We start from the raw sequence: 11,730 nt of genomic DNA, 5'->3' as shown, positions 1-11,730 counted from the left end.
TGAGATTGAGCCCAGGAGTTAACAAAATAAGAACAGATTGACGTGCAGATGGCAGTAAGCTAATAAATATATGTCTTTACAGAGTGCCAGAGATGTCTATACATTATTTAGTTATATAGACTACATTCCTACCAATTCTTGGGTATTTATTATGTGTCCATGTAAGTAATGTAATTGTTTTCTTTCTTAAAAGAAATCAGTGTCCTGAAATTATTGTGTTTCTGTAAGTAATAATAATCTTTTAATGCTTCATATATATTAAATAAAATCAATCAGCCTCCTGAAATCATGCTGTCTAATTTTATAGGAGCATTATTCACGAACAACTCATTCTGTGACACTGACAACATTCCATTTTTTTCCTATGGTTGGAAACCTGTTTCTTAGTATCTCCTGCCATTGGTTGTTCAGGGCCTATATTGCCACGTGGGCCTATGGCTTCCCCAATAGTCTGCCAGCCTTCAGCAATGCAAAGTGAAGTACTCTTTGCAACAGTGTAATTCAGACTCAGGAGGGTCATGTGCAAAGGAAGAAAACCTAAAAAGGCCACAGTTTTTCTGTACATTGTTTTCCCTGCAAGGCCTGGGGGTCGAGGATCCTAGGAACAGCTGTGAGTCCAGTGGCTGCACCCCAGCCTAGGGTGATCGAAGCTGAGGCAGAGTTACCACGACCTGAGTTCAAGCCCCGTGCTGAGAAAAAGTTTTAAAAAAATTAGCTCCCTGGCTTGCAATTCCAGCTATTTATTCTGCCAGGTGTTGGATTTGAACTAAGGATCAGGGTAAATCTGCAGCAATGTGGATGAAGGGGAAGATCACCGTACTTGAAGATAAGAATGTCAAGCCTGTTCACTAGTCCTGAATTCAAGCCCCATCCCTGGAAAACATACTATTTACATGCATTGTAAAGATAGGATTTATACTTACCTATAGATGTTCAGTCCATACATGTTTGGTGTGGTTGTTGCTTGTATTTTTTGTTTTATTCATTTATTTACCATTGATTTTACTATATGAAACCCATTTCGTTTATTACATTGATGACATCCTATCACAGAGCACTAGGTTTGTAGAAATGTACTCCATCATGCTTGACACCTAGAATTCTCAGAGGAAAGGAAAACAAGTTTCACATTCAGCTTCTTACTCGACGATCCACGTGTTAATATTACTGGGATCTCAACTCAGGGCCTAGAAAGAACAATTGGCCAATAAATTAAGGTGAACACACCAACCTGTGAGCAACCAAGGAGCTAGGTCATTCCCCGGATCTGACATTGACCCCCAGGGTGGTCCAATATAAGTTCATAATTTCATAAGTTCATAATTTAAACATACGATCTAAATTGACATACATGTGTGGACAGCATCTTGTGTTTGGTGCACTTCTCCTTATTTTATCTCTAATTCATGGAGGTATTGTTTATTTTACTAAGTATGGTGACAGGTATAACTGTGCTGACATGGACGACGACCTGTTCCCATGGTTATAGGGTTGCCTATGCATTTTCCATCCTCTTCTTTCACAGGATAGGAAAACGTGTGCAACAACTGGCTTCTGACATCAGAATGAATCTTTTTACAGTGCTGGGATTTGAACTCAGGTCTGGGTAGCTCTGTTGCACTGTGGGAGAATTGAAGCTTGCCATCCTTGAAGACTAGAATGTCAGGCATGGTCCAGGGCCTGATTTGAAGGCCCAGCACTGGACAAAATAATAAGCCCACCTTTTTTAAACATTAGATCTCTCTTTACTTACAGGAGTGGTATGCATTTTGAGTTCATTGTAGTTATACTTTTTAATTTGTGTCTTATTCATGGATGTATTGTGTATTTTATTGAGTATGGTGACAGATATAACTGTGCTGACATGGATGACAACCTATTTCCATGGCTATAGAGTTGCCTCTATAGCATTCTCCATCTGCACTGAGACCCAGGACTTTCGCAGGACAGGAAAAAAGGTGGATCAATTGGATTCTTACATCAGGTTGAATATTTTGGCAGTGCTGGGATTTGAACTCAAGGTCCAGCAGGCCCAATCAGTGAAAGGGACATGTTGAGAACACCAACGTGTGAGCCACTAAGGAGCTAAGCCATTCCCAGGACCTGAGATCCAGCCCAGGTGGGGGCCAATATAGCCATGAATTCATAATTAAACAGAGGATTTATATTTCTAAACATTGGTGAGCAGCATCTTGTGTTCGGTGTAGTCATTCTCTTTATTTTGTGTCTTATTCATTGATGTATTGTGTATTTTCTTGAGTATAGAATGACAGATATAACTCTGGTGAACTGGATGACAACCTATTCCCATGAGTATAGACTTGCCTATACATTCTCCTTCCTATGTGAGACACAGAACTTGCACAGCCTAGGAAAACAGATGCAACAACTGGCCTCTCACATCAGGGTGAACTTTTGGCAGTGCTGGGATTCGAACTCAGAGCCTAGGAGGCCCAACTGCCCAATGGGATCATGTGATCATACCAGACTGTGAGCCACTAAGGAGCTGGGTCATTCCCTGGAACTGAGTTTGAGCCCCAGGGAGGCCTCAATTGTCCTCAATGCATCATTGAAACAAGGTATGTATATTCACATCCGTGTGTGGACTTCATCATGCATTGAGTGTAGTTATTCTCTTTATTTTGTATGCTATTCATGGATATATTGTGTATTTTCTTGAGTATATAATGACAAGTATACCTTGACTGACATGGATAACAACTTATTCCCATAGCCACAGGGTGGCCCATTTATTCTCCATCCTAGCTGAGACCCATGACTTGCACAGGAAAGAAAAACAGGTGCAATGCTTGGCTTTTGACATCAAGCTGAATCTTTTGGCAGGCCTGGGATCTGAACCTGGGACCTAGCAGGCCCAATTGGTGAATGGGTCCACATGAGCACACCAGCCTGTGAGCCATGAAGGACCTAGGCCATTCAAAGACCTGAGATTGAGGCCCCCGGCAGGGGGAAACTGGGGAGGATAATAGTCACCCACTCATAAGCTGAAGGTAGTATGCAAATAAGTACATATTTGTGTAGAGTAGGAGAGATGGTGACTTGTAATAGAATTCATTCTGTGTGACTACTGTTTCTTGGATCTTTCTGGATGCCTCCATTTCATGACTGTGATGATAATTATCATGCTTCATCAACTCTTCTCTACAAATAATCAATACTCCATGAGTCTTGCCTATCATTTCCTACTCGCATCATGCATGAACTACTCATTCAGGGATGAGATCGATCGCTTTCCATGACTCCTCATAGGTTCACAAACGAGTATCTCAGGGTCCCCCGCAATTCCCTCCTTGTATGGGGGGCTGATTTGAAGCCTCAGACCTGGAAAAGTTCATCTTACATACGTTTTAAAGTTAGGATTTGTAATTCCGTACAGATGTTCAGTCCATATTGTGTTTGCTGTGGTTATTCATTTTATTTCTTGTTTTATTCATTTATTTACCATTTATTTTATTGACTCTGATGATACATATACAATTTATTACATAGTTTACATCCCATCACAAAGTATCTAGATTTTAGATGTGTTCTCCATCAAGCCTGGCAGTGCTAGGATCTGAACTCAGTGCCTAGCAGGCTCAATTCAAGGATGAGTGAGTTTGAGCATGGCAGCCTCTAGCCAATGAGGCTGTCAGATGGTTCCCAGATCGACCCCTAGGTTTGGCCAAAACAGTGATACATAGATAGGCAGATGGTGGTATACAAATAAATATACATTGGTAAAGAGTGCCAGGGCTGTCTATCTATGATTAAATGACACCTATAACTTTCCTACCAAATCGATTATTGCATCCAATTTTAGACTAGACCAGTGCATGAACTACACTTTCAATCAGTATTCCTATGAATAGGAATGAGTCTCTTGTGATCTCCTGCCATTGGTGTCAGGACTGGGATTTGAATCCAGGGCCATGTTGACAGGTTGGCCTATGGCTTCACTGATATCCCACCAGCCATCAGCAATGACAGGTCAAGTCGACTTTGCATCCATATCATTCAGACCTAGGATGGTCAACATGCAAAGAAAAAAACAAGTAAAACCCCAGCACTCTGCACCTCACCACTTTTTGTGCTTTCCAGCTTTTATTCTTCCTAAAATCCCTCTGGGCCTAGGATATCAGGATCGGCTATGGGTCTGGAGACTGCACCCCAGCCTAGGGAGATCCAAGCTGAGGCAGAGTTTACACGACCTGACTTCAAGCCCCATGTTTGGCCAAAAATTAATTAATTAATTAATCATTTATCTAAATTTAAAAAAATAAAGCTCCCTGGTTTGGAATTTCTGCCGGTTTTCTTTCCTAGCCTGGGATTTAGAATCAGGGTCTTGGTAAATCTTTAGCAATGTGAGGGAAGAGTTGCCACTACATGAGTTCAAAGCCTGTGCAAACCAAAATTGGAAAACTAAGTCACTGACCTTGGCAGGGGGAGGTAGTTGTGGAGATGGGAGGGAAAGGATAGTAGGGGGAAAACAAAGGAGGAGTCAACGATGCTTAATAGAAAATGTACTCATTACCTTGCTCCTGTAACTGTAACCAATCTGTACAACATTTTTACAATAAAAACGTATTTAAAAAAGGAAACAATGTATTTCTCAGAGAAGCAATCAGGGAAGGATGTCTGAATAGCTGTATAAAATTCTACACTGCTTTTTTTAAATGTTCAGTATGGAACTGAAAAAACATAACTGCTTCCATTAATAAAAATTAAGTCACTGTCTTGGAACTGGGGCCAGTATTTCTGCCATTGCTAGGATTTGAGCTCACCATCCAGGTAACTCTTTTGCAGCATGGGTGAAGGCAGAGCTCACTGTCCTTGAGGAAAAGAAATTCAGGCTAGAATTCCCATGTCCTGAATGAAGGTCCTGCAAGAGAAAAAATATTTCTATACTTATGTAATATATGATATATATTTACATATGTATGTTAATTTCATATTATGATTTTTATTATTGATTTTGCATTTTATTTTTCTTTGATTTATTTAATGATTATTGTATTTAGTATTATTATACACAATGTTTTTTACTTTTTGCACATATATTATAATATTAAACACAATAATTTAGGATATTGACTCATTTTTCATTATTATTTTATTAAGTGTTGAAACACAGTACATAATTAAATGGAAGCATTTGAAACAGTCTTCACATGTTTAGAGTCTGCCCCAAGTATGAGCTTTGTCTTATCTTTGGACATCTTCCCATTGGGATTTCTTTTTATAGTCAGTTTATAGTCAGAAACCTTTTTTTGAGGATAGGCAGGTGAGGGATAAAATTGGAAAGGTGGCTTAGAAATGTAGCTTAGTGGTAAAGAGCTTGCTCAACATGCATGAATGACTGGGTTTGAATCCTTAGTGCCACATACTCAGAAAAAGCCAGAAGCTGTGGAGTGGCTAAAGTGGCTAGACTTGAGAAAAAGAAGCTCAGGGACAGTACCCAGGCCCTATGATAAAGCCCCAGAAGTGTCAAAAACAATAGGCGAGATGACAGTGGCTCACACCTGGAACCCTAGTTTGTCAGTAGACTGAGAGCTGAAGACCAAAGTTCAAAGACAACCTAGGCAAGGAAAAGCCTGTTAGACTCTTATCTCCAGTGAACCACCAAAAGACCCATGTGGTGCTGTGGCTAAAGTGGTAGAGTGTTAGCCTTGAGCTGAAGGGACCAGGGACAGTGCCCAGGCTTGAGTTCGAGACACACACCTGGAAAAAAAGTGAGGGTTTATCAAAGTACTTTTCCTATTTACTAATTAGGAGAACATTCTCTGGAAAATGAACACTGATGTACACCAGAATTGGAGGTAGAGCTCCAGGTTCAAGTGTAGCAGATCCATATACCCAGCCTCTCAGACTCCAGCATTGTAACCTTGTGTCCTACAGGGTTCTGAACGGTCCATTGTTGAAAGGCTTAATATGTTCCCCAAACACTTTGCGATAAGCATTTGACTTGTATTGTCAATGTCATTACAGTTCTGAACCTACCAGAGCACCAGTAGCTCACGCCCATCACCCTAGCTCTGGAGCGTGAGGTCTCAGGAACACAGGGTGAAGCCAATCAAGGCAGGGAAGTCTATGACAATCTGACTTCCACTTCTGAAAGGTCAGATGTTCAAAGAGGTTCTTGTGTTTCCCTTGGTGATGAGAATTTACTGGCACTTTAAATGTTCTTAGAGTTCCTGAGTTATCAAAGGAGGAAAGAAATATCAATGACCCATCCGAGGTTCAAATGAATTTCTCAGGATCCAAGCTCTAGCCCTGTTAGCAGGATGAACTCCAGTGTAACACTGCATTTGAAGGACAGAAAACAGTTGCAAAAGCCAGGCTAGGTGCAGAGACCTAGGCCTGCAGGATTAGGAGGCAGAATGTACACACTAAACAGGGAAGTGAGCTGCAAAACCACTTCATTCATTCCAGGAACAACCAGCAATGAAGGGAAACCTGAAATATTTGTTAGTTACACCAGGGTCAGGCTTTTCTCAGCCTCTTCAAACAATGACTAATTAACCTTCCTCCTTCAGTGAAGGGAGCCTCAGGCTATCTTTAGGTTACCAATAGAGAGCCAGTTTAGTGGGGGAGAGGGGAGGAACAGAGTAGAAAAACCCTGCTCTCTCGTCTTAGGCAGTGGGTTTTTGACTCTCCATCTGTCAGATTTGAAGCCCTTCTTCTACCTCTGCCAGTCCATCCTCCTTCCTTCATTCTCCACTTAATTAATGCAAATCCCCAGACCAACTAGAGGCATGGCTGTTTCTCTTCTGTCTCCAAGCCCCTGAATTAGAACCTAGCTCTGCCCTCATGGCTCTGGGGCCTTTGGCTACCTTAGAAGTGGGAAAGAGACAGTCTTCCTGCTCTGTAATTGTGTGAAGGTGATGCTGGTGGCATAGCACACTGCAGAAGGCCTCATGAATGGGAAGTGTTCCCTTCTTTCCTCCTGACATCCAAGACCAGATTTATCTATCAACTTTCTTTCTTTCTTTCTATCTATCTATCTATCTATCTATCTATCTATCTATCTATCTATCTATCTATCTATCTATCTATCTATCTATCTATCTATCTATCTATCTATCTATCTATCTATCTATCTATCTATCTATCTATCTATCTATCTATCTATCTATCTATCTATCTAATCTACCTACCTACCTACTTAGGTATCTCTTTGCCAGTTTTTGGGTTGAACTCAAGGTCTGGGCACTGTCTGTAGCACTCTACTTCTTAAGCCACAGCACTAATTCTGGCTTTTTCTCTGTATGTGATACCGAGGAATCATACCCAGGATTCTTGCATGCTAGGCAAGCACTCTCTCTCTAATCCACATTCCCAGCCCCTTCATATTTTCCTTAATGGTAGTTTTTAAACATAAGTATGCTACCATTTTAAGTCCCTTAGGTTAATTTTCTGAATACTGGTTACTTCTACAAAACCTGATATTCTTTTCCCCTGCCTGATTTGTGACTGGTCCTGCATTGGCCTCATAATTAATGTAAATAAAGGCTGCTGAGATCTGCTGTGTGCATCATATAATGACACAGGACTGGAAACCTGGAATAGAAAAGCCATGGGTCTGAAATGAAGAAAATGGTGCAGTATGCACTAGGAGCATATTTGAAAAAATGAACGAGTAAATAAAAGAAAAAGTATTGCATACAGTCTGTTTGCACTCATGGAGGTAATATACACACATAAGTAGGTAGGGCATTGATAAATAAATTTGGCCTTCTCTTTATGAAAACTTTTGTGGTCATTCCAGGGCTTAAACTCAAGCCCGATGCGTTCCTTGGATGTTTTTCCCAAGGCTGAGGTGTTACCGCCACCACAGCTCCACTTCCAGCCATCTGGTCGTTAATTGGACATAAGCACCTCCCAGGCTTTCCTGACTGTTCTAGCCTGTGTTTCCTGCTTGGCTTTCTCTCTCAAAGCTGGAGCTCTTCCCTCTGGACCACTGCTCCACTTCTAGTTTTCTGATGGTTTATTGGAGATAAGAGTCTCACAGACTTCCTGCTCAGGCTGACTTTGAATGGCGATTTCCCGAAGAGGCTTCAAGCAGCTTTTCTCAAGGATACACAGAGGAGCTGCTCCACACAAAACCTTATTGTAAATCTCGAGAGGCACTAGAGGAAAAGTGATGTATGAAGATGTTTCTAGTGTGTTCTAGATACTTAAGGTTGGAGACACAAAACACTCATAAATATTAGATCATTTTATTGGCAAAAGGAACAATGCAGACATTATGAGAATCATTGCAGCTTTCAGTCCTCTCATCCTGAGACAGTAAATTCACTGCAGCTCAATGCTAAGTGACAGAACTGGCATGTCCTGCGGATATTTTCTCCCAATTCCTGTGACATTCATTTCTCACTTTTGGCTTCAAACCTGTCACCAGAGGGGAAGATGAGGCGAGAAAATCCTTCTCACTGAAAACAGCCATAAAGATCATTGGGTAGTTAACTTATAAATTCAAGGCATTGGAATGACCCTGTTAAGAAGTCAGATTGTGGGCTGGGAAGGTGGCTCAGTGGTAGAGAGCTTGCCTTGCATGCCTGAGGCCCTGGGTTCGATTCCTCAGCACCACATAAACAAAATGAAAAAAGCCGGAAGTGGTGCTATGGTTCAAGTGGTAGAGCGCTAGGCTTGAGCTGAAGAGCTGAGGGACAGCGCCCAGGCCCAGAGTTCAGACCTCACAAGCGGACCCCAAAAAAAAAAGAGAAGTCATATTGTCCAGATTAAAAAATGAAGAGAAAGAAGGTACCAGTGGCTGCTGACTGTAATCCCAGCTCCTTAGGAGGCTGAGATGTAGAGAATCTTAGTTTGCATCCAGCCTGCATAGGAAAGTCCATGACACTGTTATTTCTAAGAGATCACAGAAAAAACCAAAGTGGGGCTGTGATTCAAGGTTAATGCACTATCCTTGAGCAAAAGGAGCTCAGGGACAATGCCTAGACTCATAGTTCAACCCCAGGAACTGCCCCGTCAAAGAGCCTGTACCACCATATCTTTGTGTATGTATGGACGTCACCAATTTGTATTCATTAAAATTATTTCATAACAGAGATTGCTTTCATGACACTGCATGTTCCAGGGCTCCCTTCTCTGGTCCCATTATAACCTGTGGGTTTCTCTGCATCCCAGGCCTTGTGGACGAAATATCTCTCATTTCCTGGACAGGCAGAAAAAAGGCCTCATTCCTGTACTGCTGTGTAATAAACAACTGCATCCAGGTCAGATAGTGAGAAGGAGTGCAGGCGGGCTCTGAAGGTCAGGAGAGAAAGGTCACTGTGTACTCGCAACTATCTCTCTCCCCAGTGCTCTGTTTTGACAGGAAGCTTTCATTTGTGCCACCACCCATGGCAGGCCAAATCCTGTGCACTTATCTTGCCTTTGTGAGACTATATACCAGTGTTCAAATACAGTTCTCAATATAATTCAAAAGTCCTTCTGGCAGACAACTAGGGCACTGAAGCTCATGAAATATTTCATTGAGGGCGATGTTGGGCCTATGATGCTTCTCCTAGGTTTTTGCAAGCTTGGGAAATCCAAGCACATATCTGATATCACAAAGCTTCCTGTCTTCTAGGGCTGGTGAATCACATCAGGTTTTGAAACTTTTGACCTCTCCTAGTTTGGCCCTGGGTGGCTAGCTTTTGGGGACACGGGGCTAAGGTGTTGACCATGATCTCAGTGAAGAAGCCTGGTACCTTACCATTTTGTGTAACAGCATCACTCATAATCTGTGTGTGTGTGTGTGTGTGTGTGTGTGTGTGTGTGTGTGTGTGTGTGTACGCGCGCGGGCATGCGTGTGGGCCCATTCACCATTCTTGGAAGTTGAACTCAGGACCTGAGCACTGTACCTAGATTTTCTTGTACAAGGATAGTCCTCTCTTACTTGAGCCACAGAACCACTTCAGGATTTTTTTTATTGATGTGGTCCTGAGAAATCAAACCCAGGGTTTCATATATACAAAGCACTCTACCCCTAAGGCACATTCCCAGCCCTCTATTTCAGGTTTGTTATTTTCTTTCTGTCGTTTTTTATTGTTGTAGTAGTTGATGTCTAGGCATGGGTGCTGTCCTTGAGCTATTCAGCTCAAGTCTTGTGCTCTACTACTTGAGCCAAAGCGCCATTTCAGCTTTGCTGGTGGTCCATTGGAGCAAAGTGTCTCCAGGACTTTTCTGCCCAGGCTAGCTTTGAACCATGAACCTCAGATCTCATCCTCCTGAGTAGCTAGGATGACAAACATGAGCGTCAATCAGTCAGGTTCTACTTCAGTTTTCTTAGTGGTGAATTGGAGATAGTCTCATGGGACCTTTTTGCCTGGGATAGTTTGGAACCCAGATCCCCAGATCTCAGCATCCTGAGAAGGCAGGATGACAGACCTCAGCTATAGACCCCTAGGCCATGGCTTCTGGTACAAGGGGCTCCTTGGCTCCACATGGTGGAGTGCTAGCCATGAGCCCAAGAGGTAAGGGTCAGTGCCTAGGCCCCTAGTTCAAGGTTCATGACTGAGAAAATACAAAACAAAACAATTTTCCGCAGGAGACAACTCACTAGTCTTCAGTAATAGGTCCCTGCCATGGGGACCTATCTGAGCCTCAATATTCTTGTCTGCATAATCATCTCAGTTGTGGAGCTCTTACAAGGACAAGTTGAAAGAATGCACCCTGTGAAAGACACAGCACATGGCATTCTTTGCATGACTCAGCACACAGCATCTTGTGAAAGTCTCAGCACCCAGCACCCAATGAAGGACTCAGCACACTCCACCTTGTGAAGGACTCAGCACATAGCACCATTGCACGTGCAGGACTCAGCACAGATCACTCTATGAAGGACTCAGCACAAAGCTCTGTTCCTCAAGCTATAATTAGAATTAAGGTGGTTTCACATTCTTCAAGGAACATTTCATATCTAATAGTTTAGTGGGGTGTTTTTATTTTGGGGGAGGTAAGTTATGGTGCTTGAGTTCAAAACATGGGGATACGGTTCTAATAACATTTTCTCAAGGCTAGTGTTCTACCATTTCAAGCCATATTTCAAAGATTCTAGCAGACTTCCTGCCAGGATTTAAAGCCCCCAAGCAGCCAAGATGTCGCGGGTAAGGCAGAGTAATCCAGGATGATGGGGGTAACCCATGGAGCTGGGTTACAGCAGTTTACATCTGGCTAAGTCAGGTTAGGTGACAGCTGTCAGCACCAGACTCCTAGCTTTCTCTGTGATGAGGTATTTGATGTCCTGTCCTTCTATAGCTGCAGTGAGTATATTCTACCTTTTTTTAAATTTTTTTTGGCAGTCCTGGGACTTGAGTAAGGGCTTTGACACTGTCCCTAAGCGTTTGTGCTCAAGGCTAGCACTCAGTTGATTGAAAGACAGCAGAACTTCTAGGTTTTCTTTTTATGTGGCACTGAGGGCTCGAACCCAGGGATTCGTGCTTACTAGTCAAGCACTCAACCAACGAGCCACAGGAGTGAAAGAGTTAAAATAGATAGAGGTTGCTGTATATAATTTTATATACACAAAAGATGTCTGTACATTATGAATTTATAGATAATATTACTACCAATTTTTAGGTATTAAATTATGTCTCCATTTAATCATGTGTCTCAGTTAACAATTAATAAAGCATTAATTAAAATTATAAGTACATACATCTGTACATAAATTACATATTTTATAGAATGTGACAGATGTCTATATAATTAAATTATGCATCATGT

The sequence above is a fragment of the Dipodomys merriami genome, unplaced genomic scaffold, assembly GCF_024711535.1.
Source record: "Dipodomys merriami isolate MVZ:Mamm:240054 unplaced genomic scaffold, mDipMer1.0.p SCAF_208, whole genome shotgun sequence".
NCBI lineage: Eukaryota > Metazoa > Chordata > Mammalia > Rodentia > Heteromyidae > Dipodomys > Dipodomys merriami.
Note: the sequence above shows the minus strand (reverse complement) of the source record.